The sequence below is a fragment of the Protopterus annectens genome, chromosome 12.part0 (genome assembly GCF_019279795.1).
Source record: "Protopterus annectens isolate FY-2018-M chromosome 12.part0, PAN1.0, whole genome shotgun sequence".
NCBI classification, from domain to species: domain Eukaryota; kingdom Metazoa; phylum Chordata; order Ceratodontiformes; family Protopteridae; genus Protopterus; species Protopterus annectens.
This window is the reverse complement of record NC_056746.1, coordinates 1071656434-1071679703: the sequence shown is the minus strand read 5'-3', so window position 1 is coordinate 1071679703 and position 23270 is coordinate 1071656434. Positions and strand designations below refer to the sequence as shown.

Here is a 23270-nt window from a genome sequence, read left to right as displayed (position 1 = left end):
TTAATACAGAAAAATGCAGATAAAGGTGAAAGTCCATAAGGGTATTGAATAAACCGTACAATAATAACAAAACTATAGAGATGCTGTCTCACACCAAGGCATACAAAAAATGAATGATTAGCTCAATGCACCAGTACAAAATGTGTATAGAAATCACAATCTTGCTGATCCTCCCAAGTGACCAGATATGTTTTGCCTCACCTCATGACATTAACAAAAAAAGAAAAATATATAATTTTGACCAGTAATTTCAGGATATTGATATTTTCTTATTTCCTTCAGCAAGCTCCTCGTGGTGCCCTGCAGAGTCCTACAAGCGGCCGAGAGACAAAAGAGAAACTTTGGACTTGATTAAGTATTGTTTTTGCTTGTTCCTTCCCTGAAACGCTAATCCGGCCTAAAATGCGGCTTTTCAGTGCTTCTGTGGATCCCTAGTGATATCTGCATTGCTTACTGTACTTATTTCTTTGTTGCACTTGAAAACATTTTTGCATTTAAGTTACCTGTAACACAGCCGCAGGCTACACACTCAAGTGCGCTAGCCTCTTCTGTGTATTTAAAGTAATTTAAGCTCTGCATTTCTGTTTCTGAAAAAAAAAAAAAAAAAAACACAAAAAAACTCCTTGTTTTCCCGCCTTTCTGAACTAGTCTAGTCCAGTTTTCAGGCTTTGCTGAATCCAGGACTGTGGTGAAGGCTCCTGTGTTGCCCATATCATACTTGGATAATTAGGTGGCTTCCTTGTTCACTGTGAGAGAGAGTGAACTCTGAGCAGCCTATCTGTCCCTGTAGGAGTGGTCCCAGCCCAGCAACTTGTAATTAATTGGCCATTTTGGGCTAAATTCTATCCTTTTGATCTCCCTGGTATAAAAACCGCTTAGCGCGGTTTTGCGCTTGTATACAGCTCAGCAAGCTCCTTGTGGTGCCCTGCAGACTCCTACAAGCGGCCGAGAGAAATAAGAGAGACTTTGGACTCGATTAAGTATTGTTTTTCTTGTTGTTTCCCTGAAATGGTAATCCCACCTAAAACGTGGCTTTTCAGTGCTTCTGTGGAGCCCTAGTGATACCTGCATTGCTTACTGTACGTATTTCTTTGTTGCACTTGAATAAAGTTACTGTTTGTCATTTTTGCATTTAAGCTACCTGTAACACAGTCGCAGGCTACACACTCAAGTGCGTAAGCCTCCTCCGTGTTTTTAAAGTAATTTAAGCTCTGCATTTCTGTTGTTTCTGAAAAAAAAAAAAAACACAAAACAACTCCTTGTTTTCCCACCTTTCTGAACTAGTCTAGTCCAGTTTTCAGGCTTTGCTGAATCCAGGACTGTGGTAAAGGTTCCTGTGTTGCCCATATCATACTTGGATAATTAGGTGGCTTCCTTGTTCACTGTGAGAGAGGAAACTCTGAGCAGCCTATCTGTCCCTGTAGGAGTGGTCTCAGCCCAGCAACTTGTAGCTCATTGGCCATTTTGGACTAATTTCTATCCTTTTGATATCCCTGGTATTTTTGCACTTGTATACAGCTCAGCAAACTCCTCGTGGTGCCCTGCAGAGTCCTACAAGTGGCCGAGAGACAAAAGAGAGACTTTGGAATTGATAAAGTATTGTTTTTGCTTGTTGTTTCCCTGAAGCGCTAATTCCGCCTAAAACACAGCTTTTCAGTGCTTCTGTGGATCCCTAGTGATATCTGCATTGCTTACTGTACTTATTTTTTTGTTGCACTTGAAAAAAGGTTACTGTTTGTCATTTTTGCATTTAAGTTACCTGTAATACAGTCGCAGGCTACACACTCAAGTGCACTAGCCTCCTCTGTGTATTTAAAGTAATTTAAGCTCTGCATTTCTGTTGTTTCTGAAAAAAAAACACAAAAATATCCTTGTTTTCCCACCTTTCTGAACTAGTCTAGTCCAGTTTTCAGGCTTTGCTGAATCCAGGACTGTGGTAAAGGTTCCTGTGTTGCCCGCATCATACTTGGATAATTAGGTGGCTTCCTTGTTCACTGTGAGAGAGGGAACTCTGAGCAGCCTATCTCTCCCTGTAGGAGTGGTCCCAGCCCAGCAACTTGTAGCTCATTGGCCATTTTGGGCTAATTTCTATCCTTTTGATCTCCCTGGTATAAAAACCACTTAGCGCGGTTTTGCGCTTGTATACAGCTCAGCAAGCTCCTTGTGGTGCCCTGCAGAGTCCTACAAGCGGCTGAGAGACAAAAGAGAGACTTTGGACTTGATTACGTATTGTTTTTGCTTGTTGTTTCTCTGAAACGCTAATCCCGCCTAAAACACAGCTTTTCGGTGCTTCTGTGGATCCCTAGTGATATCTGCATTGCTTCCTGTACTTATTTCTTTGTTGCACTTGAAAAAAGTTACTGTTTGTTGTTTTTGCATTTGTTACCTGTAACACAGTCGCAGGTTACACACTCAAGTGTGCTAGCCTCCTCTGTGTATTTAAAGTAATTTAAGCTCTGCATTTCTGTTGTTTCTGAAAAAAAACACAAAAAACTCCTTGTTTTCCCACCTTTCTGAGCTAGTCTAGTCCAGTTTTCAGGCTTTGCTGAATCCAAGACTGTGGTAAAGGTTCCTGTGTTGCCCATATCATACTTGAATAATTAGGTGGCTTCCTTGTTCACTGTGAGAGAGGGAACTCTGAGCAGCCTATCTCTCCCTGTAGGAGTGGTCCCAGCCCAGCAACTTGTAGCTCATTGACGATTGTGGTCTAATTTCTATTCCTTTGATCTCCCTGGTATAAAAAACGCTTATCACGGTTTTCCGTGGGTTTGTTTCCGTGGGTTTGCACACTGCCCAGGGCTGTTTAGCTGCTGTTAAACTATTCCAGGCTCCACGAAGTCTGCACTACAGTTTTTCCCTTGAAACTTTATACACTTCAACCCAGCACTAGAAATAAGGCAATTTAAGACCGGCACTTACTAAAAGTCACTAAAACTAGCACTAGCTTACAGCTGGCACTTCAGCCCTATACTCAGGAAGTATAAGGCCTTTTACTCATCCAATCAGCAATACAGTCCAAGCCATCTATTCAGGCATGTTCAAGGGACAGCTTCAGGTGTACTCTCCGGTCCAGCTGGTGAATCTGGGCATCCTGAGGCAATGTTACAATTGCCTCATGTACACAGACAACCCCCTCCTCCTCCCAACCAACACAAACATATGTGAGAGATGCAGCTAAACAGCCAAGCTGGAGGCTAAGCTCTCTCAACCCACGACTGGATCATCCAGTCACAAGGAGAAGGGCAACACTAGCACCACATTACCAGACTCACATAGACCAGCCATAGCTGCACCAGCAAACAACTCTCAGAAACACGCAAAAACATACTCGGAGGCTCTAAATAAGAACCTGCCTAAACAACAGAGACCTCCTAAGCATACACCCAAGCAACGCCCACCCCACAACAGAAACCAGGTAACACATACATCACAATGTCAGTGTGCCAAGCAGAAACAGCCCCTAAGGCTAAATAACACACCTAACATTGTCATTGTACATGTTGGCGTTAAATGACCTGAGACGTACCTCCCTGGACTACATGAAAAGAGACATGGAGGAGCTCTCTGACCATGTAGCCCAGGCTGGTATGACTCTGACTCTGAGTAGCATCCTGCCCTCACCCAAAATGATGTCAGCATACGAAGAAAAAATGATCGGTTTCAACAATTGGTTAAACTACTGGTGTCATTCAAAGGGGATCCAGTGCTTGTCAGCCTGGGACGACATGCTTGACAAGCCACGTTGCTTCGCCAGAGACAGCTTGCACCTGTCACCCCTGGGCTTTCAAATACTGGCCAAGACTCTTGTTGCCCAAATACTGCCTTTTTTAGGCAAGGCTCAAAAGACAAACCCGCCTCCATAAACAGCAATAATAAAAAAAAACTGAGGGTAATGCTTCTGAACGCCAGAAGTCTAAACCTCAAAATGCACGCACTTGAGGCTCTCCTTAGTATGGAAGAAACTGGTGTATGTGCAGTGACAGAAACCTGGTTCAAGGCTCCAGAGAGCACCCCAGCACTACCAGGCTATAACTCCTACCATACCTTCAGGTCCCAAAACCATGACCGGAACACAAAAGGAGGGGGCGTGTCCATATTCATCAAGAACACCCACACCGCCAGGCTAGTAGCACAGCACACAGAATTTGAGACCATCCAAGTGCAATTGACAGCGGGTAAATTGACTGTTCAGTTTATAGCTTGCTACAGATCCCCCACCTTGTCTCAGGACCCTCACACAGCATTTCTGAGAACATTAGAAAGTATGAAGATTCTACCCAACACCATGCTACTGGGTGACTTCAACTATCCAAACATTGACTGGGAAAACTACTCAAGTTCAAACACCCTAGCCCAACGCTTCCTTGAGTTTATAAACTCAAATGCCCTGGAACAGCTAGTCACCACTCCCACAAGAGGTGGCAACATACTGGACCTGGTCATCACCAACATGGGGTACCAATGTTCCACACCTGAGGTAAATTTGTCATTGGTAAGATCAGATCACAAACTAATCACACTGGACATCCACATCCCGACCCCCCCCACAGTCAAGGAAATCAAGGTAAAAAACTTCTCTAAAGCCAACTTCACACTCCTCAAGACCGAGGTGGGAAGTTTCAAAGCTCCCAATCAAATGGAAAATGATGACCCATCGGCAGAATCCTTTACAAGAGCATTCTATGAACACCTTCAAGAATGCATGGACCAAGCCATCCCAAGTAAAATCAAGACCAACTCCTCAAAAAAGAGGAAGCCAGTCTGGTGGACCCCAGCCATAAATAAACTTTACAACAGAAGGAGGAAACTCCTGCAAGATAGAACAAAATCCCAAAATAAGAAGGCATCTCTGATTAACATCAGTAAAAAACTGCGCTCCCTCATTAAATCATCCAAGGCCAACTTAGAAAGAAAAATAGCCAATGACTCTAAGGATAACCACAGGGCCTTCTTTAACTATGTCAAGAGTCTAGGGGCAAACTCTCAGATATGCTCCAAGCTAGTGCATAATGGCCATAAATACACTGAACCAACCGACATTACCAACATCCTGGCTGACAAGTTCAGTGCAAACTTCACCCCCTCTCTCCACCAAAGGGGCTAGCACCCATCCCAGTAGAATGTGGTGCTCTAGATATCTCAGACACACAAGTAAAAACAGCCCTTGCAAAGGCCAAAAACACAGCATCAATGGGACTAGATGGTATCCCAGGTTGTGTCTTACACGAGCTTCAAAATGAACTAACACCCCCATCTCAAAACACTATTCAAACTCAGCCTCTCTACAGGCTATGTACCCAAAGAATGGTGTACAGCAACAGTCGTACCACTCCACAAAGGTGGTGCCACAACTGACCCTGGGAACTATCGCCCTATAAGCTTGATTAACTTGGTCTGCAAAGCCATGGAAGGCATTGTCATGGAGCTCATTAACAGGGACACTGGGAATGTCCAGACACTGGACCCCACCCTGTTTGGCTTTGTTAAAGGCAGATCTTGCCTCCTGAACTTGGTTGACTTCTTCAAAACAGTCACCAAGGCCATAATAATGGGAAGGTGGTCCACACAGCATATCTGGACCTTACTAAGGCGTTCAACACCATCCCACACTCAGGAATCATAGACAAACTCACCAGCTTAAATATCAACCCCCATGTCATGAGATGGGTTGCAAACTGGCTCTCAGACAGAACCCACACTGTAAGAGTGGCAGGTGCCATGTCTGATTCTAAACTAGTCACAAGTGGAGTCCCACAGGGGTCAGTCCTGGGACCCCTCCTGTTCGGTATATATTTCTCCGAAGCACAGGCACATGCGGAGGGACTGTGGCTAACCAAGTTCGCAGATGACTGTAAATTGGGTGCAATAATTGACTCAACGGCTGGCACAGACATCCTGCAAAAGGGTCTCTCAGAGACAAACACCTGGTGTTAAAGTCATGGCCTCAAGCTAAATGCCAAAAAATGCATAGTAATCCCATTTGGGAAAAACAAAGTACCTACAAACTACCACATAGATGGGAATCCACTAAGTACAGAAGAAGTAATTAAGGACCTGGGTACCCAAGTAGATAGCATGCTCTCCTTTGAGAACCACATAGCCAAAATGGTCAGGAAATCCTTCTATATGGCACACCTGATCACAAAAGGTTTCTCATCCAGATCCAAGGAGGTGATTGTGCCCCTTTACTCCTCACTCATTAGGCCCATAATAGAGTACAATGCCCCATCTGGGATGTACCTCACTAGACACCTGCAACAACTAGAAAGACCACAGAAGTACCTCACTAAGAGGATTAAGGGCCTTAAACAATTACCCTATGAAGCACGACTAAAAAAGCTCCAGATCTTCTCAGTCACTTACCGTCTGCTCATAGGTGACATATGCCTGACCTATAGGGCCATGTCAAACCCTGATCTAATGGACAAGCTTCACCTCAAAAAAACGAGATCCCTCAGAACCACTCGTTCTAGTGACTTGAACCTATGCACAACAATAAACAGGACATACTGGAGGGATAGATTCCTGTCCCAGCAACTCCCCTCACTCTGGAATAGAATCCCAATCCATATTCGACAGTGCTCCTCTCTGACCCTCTTCAAGAGAAATCTTGATGAGTGGATGGGTAATCGTAAGTTCTACCCTGGGATCACTTCAGGAGCCCTGTTAGACAGAGGCCCAGGTTACTAATCTAATGGGGAAGGCGAAAGCCATCACTCTGTGGCTAAGCTTATAAATGCCCCTGGGCAGATAGCCTAGTATTTACCTATGAACCTATGAACCTATGAAAGATTTTCTAATAAAACTGTACATCTTAGCAAATTTTGAATTTGTGCTGAGCCAGTAAAGCTATGATATTTAACCTTTAGATAGAACATATTAGTAGAGCTAATAATAATGTCTAGTGTAGGTATTTTATCTATTTATTTCATATAGTTGAATTTACTTATATATATTTTTCTATATATTGTAATATAAATTATGCACTATATATATTTTTTACTAATTTATAAACATAAACATGTATATATATTTATATCTATTTAAATGATAAAATTTTTAGCACAAGGTATGAATTTTAAAGCTGTTCAATGGTTTTAAATGAATGCATTCTTCTATTGTATACTAGCAGAAAAAGCATACTCTGTAACAGGAACTAAGCATTGAATGTTACTTTTGCAAATGGCCAATTGATTGATTGCTTAATTATTTAATTGTAGTAATGAAGTGGGTATTTGATTATATATAAGCACACAGTTTCAGTTTGATGATATGGTCTGAAGAAGCGTATTTTCAAATACATGAAAGCGCTTACCGTTTGTTCATTAAAGTCTTTTATTTTAATTAGCTATCGTGGTGAGTCTGAAGTTTTGTTTTGTTTTATATCATAGCAAATTACTCGTAACAACATATTTCTGCATAGTCCTGCCACCCACATCAGCATATGCACAACAAAATCAACTTTCTATTCACAAACCAAAACGTCCCACTGGCCAGTGTCTGCTATCCTATTTCCTAGCAAAAAAATGGAACTCTCTTCCCCCCCCACTAAGAATCTTTAATAACCTTGAACTCTTCAAATCCCAGTTCCATTTTCATCTCTCCCAAAATTGGAAATGTAATTGCTCTCTGCCCCCCTAATCCTAATAAACTCATTCTTACTTGTTCTTCATTAAATACTTCTTTACCTTGCTATTCTGCCCAACAGCTTCCCTTGATATTTCTAACATAACTTATAAACCTTTAATGTATATAATGTAAATACTATACATAGCCTTCTTACTGTACTCTCGCTCCCTATATACTTCTTCCATCTAAACCTATATTACATTTGACTAACTAATGACTCTAACATTCTACAAATTGTGTCCAACACTCTTCTACTAACTTTACCCTCCTTCCCTCTTCTATTACCCCCTATTGCTTTTTTTCTCACATATGTTCTTCTTTCTAATAAACAATTGCCTCTTGCTTCACTACTCAACCGCCTCTCTCTCCTTCCTCCACTTTAGGTATTTATTCCTACTACTCTGCATACTTTCCACTACCCATCTTCGTTACCAAGCATGTTCTGTATGAACTATCCTCAAGTCTCCTATACTCCACTTATTGCACTACATCTTTTTACTACATCTCACTGTATCATCTTACAATTTTGTTTAAAATATTATATAACACTAGGATTTATTCATAACTGCATTTTATTGTACTTTTTATCATATTTTTATTGTATTTTTATTGTATCTTTGTAATTTTGGAGCTTTTCTCCCCGGGCCTCCACTGAAAATGGGCTCCTTGAGCCCAATGGACCACCCCGGTTATCAAACTGGAAATAAAAATAAATAAATAAATAAATGATTAGTTCTTTATGATTTTTAAAGAACTGTAGCAGAACCAAACCGTAAAATACAATATCTTTGAAATTAATTCCGTCCCAGTTCCAAGCATCGTGCAGTATTTCACCTTGCTCCTCCTCTCTCTTTTTCTCTTCCACGTGCAGCTATGTTTTCTACATGCTTCATTATTCTTTCCCAGATGTTGCATGTTTGTTCTCTGCCTTCTGTTACTCTGTCCATTTATTTTATTTATTTATTATTTATTTATTTATTTATTTACTGGGAAATTCTGACTAGGACAGAGCCCATTTTCAGCGGAGGCCCGGGAAGACATGCTCCAGATGCATGTCTTTAGAATGTGGGAGAAAACTGGAACACCCAGAGAAAACCCACATGAATGCAAAGAGGACATACACACTCCACACAGAAGGCACCTCAGCTGAGAATTGAACCTAAGCACCTCTTGCTGTGAGGTGACAACAGTAACTTCTGCACCAGTGCAACCCACATTGGTACTGTTATGTCCTCAAAGTAGCTGTGTTTAGCATAGCATGGCATCTCACTGTACTATACTCCCTTTCCATCAGTTGGGACTAAGGCTTCTCATCTATTCTCTGAGCTGAATTTTTTCTTTCTTACTTTACCTTTGTTTGCTTCCTGCCCATCCTGGCTGTGCTGATTCCCAATATTTTGGGATTGCTTGAGAAAATATATATTTCAGTTCTACAGTACATTTATCTCCAACAGACTTAACTTCTGAGTAATTCTAGATTATATAGATGTGTCCGGCTTCACATTCTCCAAATCCCCAGTAATTATCTTTTGCCATCTTCCAAGCTTTGGGGCTCTATAACAAAAGTGCACCACCTCATACATTATTCAGATGACACAATGATCAGCCTTAATATTGCTGTTATTTTAAAGGCATAATTCTATTTCCCCACTGAAAAAAACATCCTAGATGCTTGTATCCATTTCATCCTAAATTGCTTCATTGAATGACAAAACTTCGGGTAATATAATTTTCTATAGATAGTCCCACATTTGAAACCCTCTTTATTATTTCCCTCCTCCTTCCACCTGACTATCTTAGAGTCACAAATAGAGTTACTAATTCTCTCATTCACTATCCAGCTCTTAATGGTGCTTTTCATTTGTTCATATTTAATCACTCTCCCTTCCCTATAGCGTCTAAACTGTCTCCACTCCATAAATACCATATTTATATTTTCCATCTATTCCTAAAAGCTTAAACATCCTTGAGTTTCTAGATAACCCAATTCTTTCCATTTTCCAATTCACTAACTTTGTCTCTATTCTAATTTTTGGGTTGTTCTATATGCAGAAACTGAGAAACCCATAAATCAAGTCTTCCCTCAACCCACTTTTTTTCTGAAATTTCTCTGAAGTTTCACCTATCTTTCTTTCTTTCTTTCTTTCTTTCTTTCTTTCTTTCTTTCTTTCTTTCTTTCTTTCTTTCTTTCTACCTTCCCATTTCTCTTTGATGGATCTGTTCCTGCATTCATTCATTATTGTCTCTATCTTTCTAAAGCTCCTTTTGTCAATGATGCTGATACTGCCAAAGTATGCATCTGAAAATCAACCATATCTCATCTTTTAAGTTTTTATCTACCATCAACCTTTCTTTTGCAATTCTGTTTCCTTTATCCCCATATACATTTGTCACAACATACATGAATTTTTATGACGGGTGTTTTAGCACATATAAAGCCTTAGGTAAGAACATTGCTTTTAAATCATTTACTCTACATACAAGCATATTAGCCATCCTATTCCATCTAGTTAATAATCTGGAGATTTGTATCAATAGTTCCTCATACATACTGCTAAATGTTGTCTCCCAAAACTCAAGGGCTTTCAATCTCACTTTTTCTATTAATTAAATCTTCACCGACACTCCTGACCACATTCCCTGCCCTCAGCTGAACCATTTTGACCCAGATGCATTCTAGCCCTGAGTCTTTCTTTAATCCATCAAAGATATTCCAGACTCCATGTAACACCAACTCTATCTTATCAGTGATTAATATTCAATCATCAGCAAACAACCTGGATAAATGATATTTCCCTGATATCATTATATTAGTATTACTAATACATTTTCACATTATCTGTGTCAGTACCTCAAAAAAAAAAAAGATTAAGTGACAGTGGGCAGCCTTGCATTGTACCCTTTCTACCTCCACCTCCCTAGATAAATTTTCATTAATTAAAAAACATGATGGAACTCGTGCAAATGTAGTACAACAGCAGAAAACAGTTAAAATTCAAGAATTTAAGACAACACTTGACCACAAAGCCACAAACTAAAAAACAATTACATTTATTAAGAATGCAAAGCTTTCAAGTTAAAACAACCCTTACTAAGTGCAATACAAAAGAAGTTTTAAGAAGCCATCCTTTAAAAGGGGGAACAAGACACAGCCGACCAATCACAGTCATTAGGCATATAAATGCTGATGATTCTTAAACGTTAAATGTTAATGAAATAGCATACTTAGAAAACTTCACAATATAAACTATATTCTAAATATACTCCACAGACCTTCTATTAACACTAATATAATATTATAAATATATAGTCCACATACACCATTCACTTTAACTGCATTAGTTTTTCCTTCAAAACTGGTTTAAGGCTCACTGCAGCATTAAGACCAGGTGCTTTATCAGCATTTAATCTTAAAATCCATTTATATTCTTCCACTTTTAACTTGTTGTTGTTTGTATCACCACCTCTCATATTACAATAAACTAGTTGTACAACTCTAAAATTAAAAACATATTGGGGTCCATTGTCTGTCAAATATTTAGATGGTGCACTGGTCTGTACCTTTTAATATCTGACAAATACTCTATTATTCTGTCTTTCAACTTTCTACTACTTTTCCCCACATAGAAAGTGGGACATATAAGACAGGTTACTAAATAAACAACATTTTCAGTATGACATGTTGCAAATCAATTAATCTCAAACTTCCTGTTTGTAACTGGATGAGTAAAGAGTGCACCATTCAAAATATGTTTACAAGCTACACAATTAACGGAGGGAAAGGTGCCTTTCCTATGACTAATTTTATGCCAATAGACATTATTTAATTCTTTGTAACAAAGCTGCTGTTTAATAATAGTATTTTTCTTATACGCAAAACATGGCTTCTCCCCTTCAATTTTATAAAGGTCGATGTGTGCGCTCAAGCACACCAATTACTCTTAACAATGTATATTACATCATTGCTCCTAATATTATAGTGGGTTACATGTCTAATACAGCCACATTTATTTTTATTATTATCTTTTTCATGTCTCAAATAACCACCAGTCACAAAATAATGTTTGGCTGACCTATTCCTCTCACTATCCACAAAATTTTTTGAATAATGTAGGAGAGCATCCCCATAACATCTGATCTTAAATTCTTGGACCATTTCAGATATTTGTTCATTATAGAGAGTTTCATCAATATTTAATCTACTTACTCTGAGGAATTGACTTCTGACTATGCTCTTAAACACATGCTGAGGGTGCATACTACCCTTGTGAAAATTCTGTTTGCTTACATATCTTTTTTGTGGACTCTAGTTTGTGAAGTATCATTCTCATTAATTAGTAAAACTATCTAAAAACAAATCTTTTCCTTAGAGTAGTTAGCTTTAAACTTTAGGAATTCAGTAGTTGTATCTAAATATTCTATAAATTTTAACAAGGTTTGCTCATCACCTGTCCAAATCAAAAACACATCAACTACAAAATGATTGGAGAAAGATATATATTAACCATATCTATTTGTTGTATAAATAAAATTATTTTCCCAATAATTCAAAGTTAGGTTAGTATAAGTGTTTGCTACAGACACAACCTAAAAATTCTATGGGACAGGAAACACAAGTTGATATGATACAATCTGGGAGAACGAATCGTATATTAGGTGAAGTGCTAACTTTGCATTCCAATCCATTGCTGCAAGGTGTTTTTATACTGTGGACTAGTAATGTGAGTAATGGTGAGAAATTCACTGATACCTCTTTTTTACAATGTATAACACTCTTGAAAAGAAGGTACAAAGCTGCAAACACCTGCATTGGCAAAGGCTCAGTTTTCAGGCATATTTAGGAGTGATTCCTAGAGGATTAAGAATATCAAAGATGCTAACCTATGGCAATATATATCCAGCTGTTTTAATGAAATGGCAGCAGTTAAACATAAAATTGAGTTCAGATTATATGCTTCAATCAATTCTCTTCAAATATCAAAAAAGAGCTGTTAACAGAGATAAATTCTATGGAGAATAACATTTTTTCAATGTTGTGTTTTCAAGATAACATTATTGCATATAATCTGATATTGGAACATTTAGCTGCCTTTGACAAACTTATCAAACAGACTAAGATGCATAAATTAAATTGAGACATTACAGATTTTAAAAGTGGGCATATATTCTCCTGGCCAAAGGAGAAGCCTACATATACAATTTCTTCTCAAAGGGGGTCAGTGTGCAAGTTAGACAACATAGAAATGCCAGTTAATATGAATTCTGTTGAATGGAATGTACAACTTCCTGTATCTCCTCCTAGGTTTTAAAATACCACCAGTCAGAGAGCTGTTGTTTTACACAGTAGAGAAGTCATTGGAGGACCTTTGTCCAATCAGAATGCCATCAGTTAGAGAACTGTTGCCTTACACAGTAGAGAAGCCACTGGAGGACCTTCCTCCAATCAGAATACCATCAGTCAGAGAACTGTTGCTTTAGACAGTAGAGAGGCTATTGGAGGAGCCTCCTGCAATTCCCCTATCACTGTGCAGGATTTTCAGCTACCAAAGAAAATAGAAGTAAGGCAGAGAATGTCCTCAAGAGGGTGAAGAAAAGGAAGAGGTGGAGGAGAGCAAAGAAATTACAGTGGTCCAGAGACCTGAGCCATTTTACCAACTGGAGATAAGCATTCAACAGACAGTAGTTAATTTGTCAAGCTTGAGTTTATTGGAAAATGATTATTCTTTGCTACAAAAGGGGTTACATTTTATTCCTAGTAGCAGTGATTCTTTGGAAGAAGTTTTAATAGAGTGAAAGTTATTTGTTTATAACTTGAACTTTAAGTTAATTTTTAAAAATGATAATACTGTTAATAATGTACTTAAGAGATCAAACACTTTTATACCATTGAGTGTCCCAGTTATTACTGCTTTTCACAATATTTCTGAACAGCAATTATGTGAACTATATTTGAATAAATACCATGTTAAAAATATAATTTAACATTAGGTAAATATGAGGCTCTTATTAAGTTGCAAAACAACCAGGATATTGTGATAAAGCAGGCGGATAAGGGTGTCACCATTGTTATATTAGACAAAGATATGTATCTCACATGTATGCAAGAATTTTTAAATGATGAAACTACTTTTGAAAAAATAAATAGTTTTAATACTCTACAGACTATTATACATGGTATAAATAGTCTTATATATGAATTGCAGCTATCCAATGATATTACACTGGATGTGTTCAATTATTTAACAGTCCTACACACTAGAGATACCTTTTTATATGGATTACCCAAAATACATAAAAACCTACAAAGGCCACTAATGAGGCCCATTGTTTCAGGGAAAGGATGGGTAACTGAGCCTGTCAATCTGTATTTTGAATATGTTTTTAAGTCCTCTTTGGATTAGGTTCAAAGCTTTATAAAATACACAGGTGATTTATTAGATAAAATGTTTTAATGGTATGCTGTGAATTCTTTGTCTGACTTCTTCTTTGTTACTTTAAATATCACTGCACTTTCACTGTAATACCTAACGGATGTGGTACTGATGCCATTAGAGAATCTTTGTGTGTTAAAAGCAAATACACTGCAAAAGAAGTTGAGACAGTTTGTTCCCTAATAGACATTGTGCTTACCAGTAATGTGTTTTTATTTGAAAGAGAACTGTATTACCAGAAGTCTGGTGTGGCAATGGGAACTCCTGTAACAAACATTTATGCTAACTTAACTTTGAATTATTGGGACAATAATTTTATTTATACAACAAATAGATAAAATCAATATATAGCTTTCTACACGTGTTTTGTAGATGATGTGTTTTTGATTTGGACAGGTAAATTTATAGAATATTTAGATACAGCTACTGAATTCCTAAGGTTTAAAGCCAACTAAGAAAAGATTTGTTTTTTTTTTAGATATTTTTAATAACTAATGAGAATGGCACTATACAAACTAGAGTCCATAAAAAGATGTGCAAGCGAACAGATAGTCAGAAGTCAATTCCTCAGAGTAAGTAGTTTGAATACTGATGAAACTATGTATAATGAACAAATGTGTCTATATTACAAGATCGAATGCTTAGGTTATCGAACACCTAAACATCGAACTTATAATATCTAACCCAAAAATGTTGAACGGTCCAGGAAAACATGTTGGTCGGCCATGGAAAAAAATAATAACTTTATACCCAAACTAAGTGGGGGGGGGCTTCACCCCCCACACTCCCCGACATGGGGTGCTGTGCCCCACACCCCCCCTAACTAAATATACCAACTCTGAGATTGCTCTACAGTAGACAAAATGGCAAAATCCGATGAACGGCCAAGGAAAATCTTTCCCTGCATTAAATCATCCATTCACTGTTTTTTGCTTTTAATATTACAAGTTCGATGTTTAGGTGTTCGATCACTTAAGCATTCGATCTTGTAATATAGACCGAAAAAATATCTGAAATGGCCCCAAAAATTTAAGATCAGATGCTATGGGGATGCTCTCTTACACTAGTAAAAAAAACTTTGTGGATAGTGAGAGGAACAGGTCAGCCAAACATTTTGCGACTGGTGGTTATTTAAGACAGAAAAAAGATAATAATAAAAATAAAAGTGGCAGTATTTGATATGTAACCCTCTATAATATTAGGACTAATTATGTAATGAATATTGTTAAGAATAATTGGTCTGTTTGAGTGCACACCTTGAACTTTGTAAAATTGTAGGGGAGAAGCCATGTTTTGTATATTAGAAAAGTAGTATTATCAAACAGCAGCTTTGTTACAAAGAATTAAATAATGTCGATAGGCAAAACATTAGTCATAGGAAAGGCACCTTTCCCTGCCTTGATTGTGTAGCTTGTAAACATATTTTGAAAGATATACTCTTTACTCATCCAGTTACAAATAGGAAGTTTGTAATTAATTGTTTTGTGACATGTCATACTGAAAATGTTTATTTAGCAACCGTCTTATATGTCTAGGTTTCCATGTGGGGAAATGTAGTGGAAAGTTGAAAGATAAAATAATAGAACATTTGTCAGATGTTGAAAGGAAAGTACAGACTAATGCCCCATCTAAACATTTGACAGAGAATGGATCCCAACATGTTTTCAGTTTTAGAGTTGTCCAATTACTTTATCATAATATGAGAGGTGTACCTGTATTTGTTCTTATATTGCTCTTATATTGCACTTAATTTGTATTTGCATTTGACTGTCTGTTTGAATTGTCTGAACTGTTTTTTTGCCACATTTTACTGTATACTGTACTAATTCATCTGTAGCATAGCCCAGTTCTAGGTTTGCTGTTTCTGGGTCAGTTTTGTAACTTCTGAGCATCAAATTCAAGCCATTCTTGCTAGTGAAGGCCCTTCTGCACCCTTGTGGGAAGAGAGTGCTGTCTGTGTTCCATCTGTTTGAGGGTGATTGGACTAGAGCTCAGAGAGAGCTTCCTTATTGGCTAGTTTGAGTTAAAAGGGTTATTTCTTGTTTTATTTAAGTCCTGTGTTTGTGCTTTTTTTGCGTGTAGAGCACCATCTTGCACTGCTGTGCAGCGGTGGTTACCGGTTGTGGTTGTAAACACAAATGGTTTGCATGTTAAAATTTCCCTTAGCACTTTGCTTGTGGTCCTCAAGACATTTTTCATGGCCTTGCACTACTTTCAGATGGAACACTAAACCTAGCCTCAGAGGTACCAACACACCTCTCACCAACAAGTCATTCCAAAGTTTGACCTCTTTTCTGACCATATAAATTTATGTAACACTATGGATGAACAATTTCCCACAGTTTCTGCAGCCAGCTTGGTCAACATGGGCATCCCGAGGCAGGGTAGCAACTGCCTCATGTTCATTGACAACCCTCTACTCCTATTCCACACTAACTCATCATGTGAGAGATGCACCTATATTAAGAACTTTGAATCCATACTATCTCACATACCAGTCAGTACATATGACAATAAGGGGGTTGTCAGCATGCACATGTCACCTCCTACTCCACCCAAACACATATCACACATAACTACATATGAGGAGGTCCTCACCAGAAACATACCTAAATACCAGAGACGTCCCAAACACAAGCACGATACACATAACACTTCCTCTACAGAACAAAATACACATAATAGCTCATGCACTATTGTCTCACCTGTCAAGTCCTTAAGGCAAAACATAAAATCAAACATATTAGTCATAGGTGATGCCATTGTGAGACACACAAATGTCCCTCTTGCCAGACTTGGTAAGGAAAACGTCACAGTCAACTGTCTGTCAGGTGCTAGGCTCCACCATATCACACATGCACTCAAGTCTCTCAACAACAGGTACTGTTATAGTCCATGTTGATGTGAACAACTTGAGATGTACCTCTCTGGACTATATGAAGAGAGACATGACTGAGATCTTGGATTATGTGTCTCAGGCAGGTATGTCCCTAGCCTTAAGCAGCATTTTACCTTCACCTAGGATGATGCCTCACTACAAACAGAAAATGACGGACTTCAATAATTGGCTTAGTATCTGGTGCCATTCTAAGGGGATCCAGTATCTGTCAGCCTGGGATAACAGGATCGACAGATCTCAGTGCTTTGCCAGAGATGGTCATCTGTCATCCCTGCGATTTTGGCTACTGGCTAAAGTTCTTGCCACCCCCATAGTGCCTTTCTTAGACAGTATCTCAAGGACAAAGTTCCCAGTGAAAAAATTCCATCTAAAAACAACCTCAATGTTATGCTTGCTAGGAGTCTTAACATGAAACTGCACTCACTGGAAGCAGTCCTCACCTTGGAAGATACAGACATTGTGCAGTCTTGGAGACCTGGTTCAAGACTGTGGAGAGCATCTCCAGCCATACTGGGTTACACCTCTTTCCACACATTCAGAATACAAACTGAAAGCATGAAAACCAAAGGAGGTGGTGTATCAATATTCATTAAAGATAAATACACCTCCAGATTGGTTAAACAGTATGATTCCCTGGAGAGGTGGTGTATCAATATTCATTAAAGATAAATACACCTCCAGATTGGTTAAACAGTATGATTCCCTGGAGAGGTGGTGTATCAATATTCATTAAAGATAAATACATCTCCAGATTGGTTAAACTGTATGATTCCCTGGAGACACTTCAGATGTTGGTAGGACACCTATTCAAGACATTGCCAGCTACATGACCCCTCCATGAATCAGGACACCCACTTTGCCTATTTGGCTCTACTTTAGTCTATCAAGATACATCTGAACACCATGATTTTGGGTAACTTTAACTAACCATCCATTGACTAGGTAAATTACTCATGCTCAAACTCACTTGCCAAAGGTTTCTTGACTTCATTAATTCTAACGCCCTGAACCAGCTGGTTGACACCCCTACAAGGTGTGCTAACAGCCCGGATCTGGTGCTTTCCAATATGGGGACCACTGTAGCACTCCCACTATGAGGTCTGCCCTGGTGAACTCTGACCACAACTCAGTCTCATTTGAAGTAACTATCACACCTAACCCCCCCCCCCCCCCAGCAGCAACTAAACTAAAAACTTCTCCAAAGCAGATGAAAACCTCTTATTAGATGGTATAAATAGCTTCACTGCACCCCCCCCCAATGGAATTGGCAACTTTGCTAAGTTCTACACCAATGCGTTATGCAAACACCTGTATAACTGCATTGACTTGGCCGTACCTGATAGGACCAAAACAAGCTCCTCAAGGAAAATGAAACTTGCCTGGTGAATGACTGCCATTAAAAGGCTTTACAATAAGAGTAAGAAATTGCTGTCTAAGAGTAAGAAGGAGTGAGCCCTAAACTGGAAACACTCCCTCCTCAACTTAAACAACCAAATAAGACTTCTTCTGAAGTTCTACAAAACAAATTATGAATCCAAATTAGCTTCCTCAACTAAGGACAACCATAACACGTGCTTTAGTTACATCTGTAACCTAAAAGGAAAGGCTCAGATAACTGTTTCACTGATAGAACACATATAGTAAAAATAGTGAAATCCACCTCCAACAGCAGACCTGTAACCTGTGGTGTTCCACAGGGATCAGTCCCTGGACCACTACCATTTGGAGTCTATTTCTCTGAAGTTCAAGCAAAAACTAAAGTTCTGTGGCTGACAAAGTTTACTGATGACTGCAAACTGGGAGTGGTCATAGAATCTCCAAATGAGGTCAACACCCTACAAGAGGGTCTTACACAAGCAAATGATTAGTGCCAAAGTCAATGGCCATAAACTCAATGCAAACAAATCTATTATCATCCCCTTTCGGTAAGAGTGATGTTCCTGCTAACTACCATATCAATAGCAACACGTTAAGTACTCACTCAGTGGTGAGAGACCTGGTCACACACATTGACAGCAACCTTACCTTTGATCACCATGTCTCCACAGTGGTAAGAAGATCATTCTATATTGTTCATTTCATAAGTAAGGGCATTGCCTCCAGAAAAAAAAGAAGTTATAACCTCACTGTACTCCTCCCTCATTAGACCAATAAATGAGTACAATGTCCCTTTTGGTATGTACCTTTCCAAGCACCTGCAGCAATTGGAGAAACCACAAAGGTTCTTCACAAAGAATATTAAAGGTCTACAACATTTGTCCTATGTGGATCATCTGAAATCACTGTCACTTTATTCTGTTTCATACAGACTACTCAGAGTTGATCTCTGCCTTGCATATAAAGCAATCTTTCAGCTATCACTCATGTCCCCTTGGGCATGGGCATTAGGTGCTGATCATGGAAATAAGATTAGAACTTGGCTAGGCTTATAAGGGCCCTAGGGTCATTAGCCTAGTAACTTCTTATGATCATATGATCCTATGCTATGAACAACAAGTTAGAGGTGGAATAATATAAATGGATTTTAAGATTAAATGCTGATAAAGCACCTGGTTTAAATGCTGCAGTGATCCTTAAACCAGTTTTAAAGGAAAAACAAATGCAGTTAAAGTGAATTGTGTTATGTGGACTATTTATTTATAGTATTATAGCAGTGTTACTAGAATATCTGTAAAGTATATTTAGAATGTAAACTAAAACAAACCACACACTGGAGCCAGAATAAATTTAGCGCTTCCGTCTCTTTTATTACAGAACTTCTTCAGAATTACGGCTCCAGTGTGTGGTTTGTTATATTTAGAATGTAGTTTATATTGTGAAGTTTTCAATGTATGCTATTTTATTAACATTTAACTTTAAGAATTATCGGCATTTACTGTGATTGCTTGTCTTGTTGCCCGTTTAAAAGATGGTTTCTTGAAACTTCTTTTGTATTGCACTGAGTAAGGGTTGTTTTAACCTGAAAGCTTTACATTCTTAATAAATTTTAATAGTTTTTCAGATTGTGGCTTTGTGGTCTAGCTTTGTCTTAAATTTTCCTTTAATTATCAGATGCATTTTGTGAGACTTACATAATACTTCTGTCAGCTTCCTAAATCTAGGACCAGTACATACCAGTACATACCACTTTAAAAGTTTTTAATTGAAAATTTCCATTCCACCATGTCACATACATTTTTTATACTGAATAATTTTAGTCCTACTCCTCCATATCCTTCTTTCTTGGCCTTTGTTGAAACGTCATTTAGCATTTACAACTTCTTTTAGCTGTTCTACCCATCACAAAATCCCTTTGGCCCTCATATAATACATTTGGCATGATTTACACTAGTATTTCTGTTAAAACCATGGTTATGATTTTTTGTAACAAAATTAAGTAGGGATATAGGTCAATCATTTCTGAGATTCATTTTGTCCTGTACTGCTTTGAGAATTACTCCCTATCCCCTTGTAATGAATCTGGTAGCGTTCCCTTCCAAATGTTATTATTATATATTTCACATCAATACTGGCACACTTCTTTCACAATTCCCTTACAGAATTCTCCAGTAAGACCACCATCCCTGCGAGTCTTCCCATTCTTCAATTTTACTCTCACCTGTGTAATTACCCCATAATATCTCTATTAAACTATTTACATGCTTCTCCCCAAGACAGTTCCCCTCCCATAGCCTTCTCTCTGCTTTCTCTTCACATCTCTCTTCATGAGTGTTTTGCAATGTGCTGACTATATCTCTATAAAGTTCTTTCTGGGTCTCCTTTGACATCACCACATCAAAGCAGACTTGTGGGACTATGTCATTCTGGGCCTATCCTATTTGTCTTTAATCATGTTTCACAAGCAATAGCCTCAATCTTTTTCAGTAAAAAATGCATTATTAATGCTCCTAGGATTAACAACCAGACCTCTCAACTGTCCAGATTTTTGCAGAATGTTCAGGTTTTTGGCTCATATGTTTGGTACCTTCCTCATAAAATGTGCAGTTTTCTGGCAGATCACTGGGGATTGAAGTAATTAAATAATGACAGACATTTGAGTTTCAGGCATCATATCCTTCAGAAAATACATGCTAATGGAAAGCCTGTTATTCTAGCAACTTTCTAAGTTTATAAGAGCGATATTTAAAATCAGTCTCTATTTTTGGTCCCCCCCCCCCCCGTTATTTGTGTCTCTGTCCAGATTTCTTGTGCCAAGAGGTTGACAGGTTGGTTTCTTAACAATATCAATAAATTATATTTCACTATCTGTGAACTGTTAAATTTCTGACCCGGTAAAAATCCTGTCTTGTGTTGGTCAAATACTGTAATATATCTACTGAAAAATTCTCTTCCCTTATCCTGACAAATAGACTCTATCTTATCAAAATGCATGTGTGCTCAAAATTAAGTTTGGATATTTTACATATTCCCACCTTTTAAACTGGGCCATTTTTCCTTTAGATATTTACTCCCCCCAAAGAAAATCTTTTCATTCAGACTTACCAGACTCTCCTTTCTATATGCAATTTGTGAAAAGTATGCTCTAACACCCATATGAACTATAAGATGCCTGCTATGACTTCAATCCTTGAAGATGAGATAACTTGAACCAGTATGAATTAAAACATTACTATACACCAAGGAATTCAAAGTCCCTGTTCACATCCTGTATTTCAACTTCTGGCAAACATAACAGCACTCAATGTTCATTATTCTCTCTGCAAACATGAGTACCATTTCCTTTAATAACTGAATCTGCAATTCCAGTATATCATTTCTGACCGGATCCGAATAATTTTTCATCTCTAATTCAATCATGCCTGCTCTTTCACTTGCTACAAGAGAAGGATCTTCATCACCATGAGTCTTATTAATTTCAATATTTTTTCACCACCTACTTTATTTGCAAACATACAATTTGTACTCATACAGTCTGAGCGATGTTGTCTGATACAGTCTTTCTCCTTTTTTCAGAAAGGAATATTCTTTAATTCTTCCAAGTTCAGTTTAAGTTTCTTCCTTATAACCTGCCTTTTTTTTCTTTTTTCTTCCTTGTCTGTTGGAAAAATGATGTCATCTTCTGTGAAATTAATTCCTTGTGATAGAACAATGTTATCTTTCACTATTATCTGGACATTTCATAATAATTTTTAGAGATGAATCTATTTCTTTTTTCCCTAATTAATTGTTTTTATTTCCTTTTACATGCTCTGCATCCTCATATCAGCCCAGTTATTAATATATATAAGAATAGTTTTCCAGGCTGTGCCAATTACACAAGTACAATTATTTTCAGTAAACCTAGGTTTACTATCAATAACAGTAAACAAATCATCCAGCTTTTGGCATGGGAAACACAATTCTTCAGTGTCTCCTTTATATATTTACAATAGTTAATATACTGGACACGACTCTTAAACTTCAGATGATCATTAATGCCATATTAATTTAAAGAACCCATTCTGGGCTACAAACGATTAAAGCAAATAATTTTGAAGAAACAAAAAATATAGAAACCAGTAACCATAAAATTCACAGGAACTAAAACAATTAGCAATTTAATTCATGTTTTGCGAGGAAATCACACAACCGATATGCAGAGAAGCATTAAATTTAGTACATTGAACTAACCATTTGCAAAGTGGGTCTACCAACAGAGTCATCATTAACCAGTGCAGAGGAGTTCTTGCCATCACTGTCTAGGGGCTGTGACATTACATTTATCCAAACCTTGGAGTGAAATGACACAGTGCACCTCACATATCTGTTGGCAATACCCTTTGTGGTTATTACCTACATATGGGAACTGTATATATATAAACAGCCTGAATCATACCCATGCAGCCAATGAGCATGACTTGTTTGTTACAACAAGCACAGCAGGGCTGTAGCTATATCATCATTATGCTCAAGGTATGTTAATTTTAGATTTTGCAAGGCACTTTGTTATAGAGATGCAGCTAGATTGGGCTCTAAGTGATGGGGAAGGGTGCATTCAATTATATGGATATGCTTATGTGTTTCCACAGGTGCTGCATTGTCAAGTTTCTCCACCTTGGATGTAAGCATGCCTGATTTCTGGAACAGACATGTCTGAGCCTGATGATGATGGCAGTCACATTCAGGCATAATCAGAACTCATGGTGGTGGTCTTAAACATGGATAATGTGATGGCCATATTCTTATCTTTCACAGACACAGCTCATTTGGCTGTGCAGCCCACATCTCATTCCCAAGATGGCACAGAGGTACAGGAATTGGCTGACACATTCACACAAGAAACAGCTCTTCTTGACTGGCAGTGGCATCCTTGATTGCCACCAGCTCTACTG

At 38.2% G+C, this 23270-nt stretch overlaps 1 long non-coding RNA gene across 1 annotated transcript in view; it reads left to right on the top strand.

Annotated features, from left to right (window-relative positions):
* LOC122817372 overlaps window positions 1-23270 on the top strand; it is an 81104-nt gene that overhangs the window by 51634 nt on the left and 6200 nt on the right. The gene's annotated exons all lie outside the window — the stretch shown is intronic.